Raw genomic sequence first — 1,482 nt, 5'->3', positions numbered from 1 at the left:
TTCCTGGGTGTATGGGCAGATGGTCCCTTGACCATCTTGTAGGTTGTAAATGGTGTTGTCCAGTAGCCTCAGGAAGTCAGTAAAGAAAGAAATAGCTGAAAGATACCTGACAACAGACTTTGAAGGTAATCTAAGCATTTTACCAAATGTTAATGTTTTAGAAAAATATTCATGAAAATTTTTTAAGAGGTCTTGGCTGCACGGTATAGATAAGAAAGAATGTTGTTTGTGCAGTAAATTTGCATGTCTGTTCAATCTGAGCTGGGCTTTACCCACAGAAACCCTGACAAGTTCCACTGGATCACACCAGACTCAGGTAGGGCATTCACCCTCTAAAATAAATATTCATAAATAAGTTCCAAATCCAGTACATTTGATATGTGTGACATGTATTCTCCTGTTTATAATTTGAAATATGCTGAGAATATGTTGAAATTAGGCCAGGTACTCATACAATCATCACCTCCTATTGTTCTATTCTTCGCACAAACAGTAAAGGTTACCAAACTTGGAGCTTTGTCAACTGTGTTGAAGTCAAGTTCCTATGATAAACAAAGGACACTGTGACCCAGCTGACCAGGTAATGGTGTGAACCACAGACGGTTTATTTTCTTCAGCAAATGTCCCAGTGCCCTATGTGCAGATGCTTGACTCAAAAATTACACAAAAACAACAGCTGTTTTCTTCAGATGGATTAAGATAACAACATAAAAACAATGTTTCTGTTTCTACCATCTGTTTTCAAAAGACTTCTTCAGGTTAGAGCTTGAAGAACTTCATTTCCCATAATTCCCCCCTTTTCCCTTTGCCATTAGTATCCATTTTACCTAAGGTAAGACATGCATTTGTTTCTCCCTATAAACAGCACATTATAATACACATATTGTTACTATTCATAATTGCAGTGTATATATTGAAAATAGTGTGACATAGTGGTGCAGTAAGTAGTGCTACCGCAGCACCTGGGTTGGGTGAGAAAACATGGGTTCAATCCCTACTCAGTCTGCATGGACTTTGCATGTTCTTCAGGTTCAAGTGGTTTTTACTGTCATTCCTCTATATAGCTTGTGTACAGTGGAAGGAAATGTCGTTTCTGCAGGGACCATGGTGCAACACAGAACAGTACGCAAGACTACGCTAAAAGCAAATGCACAACAGTGTGAGACGAGAACATGAATCTTCCTGTATCTATGTGGGTTTCCTCTGGGGACTCCAGTTTCTTTCTGCAGTTCAGGTGAATTTGTGACACTGAGTTGCCCCTAGCGTATGAATGGGTGAGGGACTATGTGTGGCTACCCTGCAATCCCCAGCGTACCCCCTCTGTCGTTTTCCCAATGGTTTTGCGATAGGCTCCGGATCACTGTGACCCTGCTCAGGACAATGGGTTATTGAAATTGGATACATGGATGAATGGACATTCATTGTAAATGTTACATACCTTATTTAACATTCTCTTTACTTTTACATATTTTTTATAAACAT

At 39.5% G+C, this 1,482-nt stretch overlaps 1 long non-coding RNA gene across 1 annotated transcript; it reads left to right on the top strand.

Annotated features, from left to right (window-relative positions):
- The first annotated feature begins 249 nt into the window (after positions 1-249).
- LOC108931293 (uncharacterized) lies at positions 250-860 on the top strand. Its single transcript, XR_001965901.1, has 3 exons — positions 250-316; positions 494-580; positions 749-860. It is a non-coding gene; the product is annotated as an uncharacterized LOC108931293 (long non-coding RNA).
- Positions 861-1,482: the final 622 nt, after the last annotated feature.

Source organism: Scleropages formosus, chromosome 22 (assembly GCF_900964775.1).
Source record: "Scleropages formosus chromosome 22, fSclFor1.1, whole genome shotgun sequence".
In the NCBI taxonomy this organism is placed as follows: domain Eukaryota; kingdom Metazoa; phylum Chordata; class Actinopteri; order Osteoglossiformes; family Osteoglossidae; genus Scleropages; species Scleropages formosus.
Note: the sequence above shows the minus strand (reverse complement) of the source record. Positions and strands in the feature narration are given on the sequence as shown.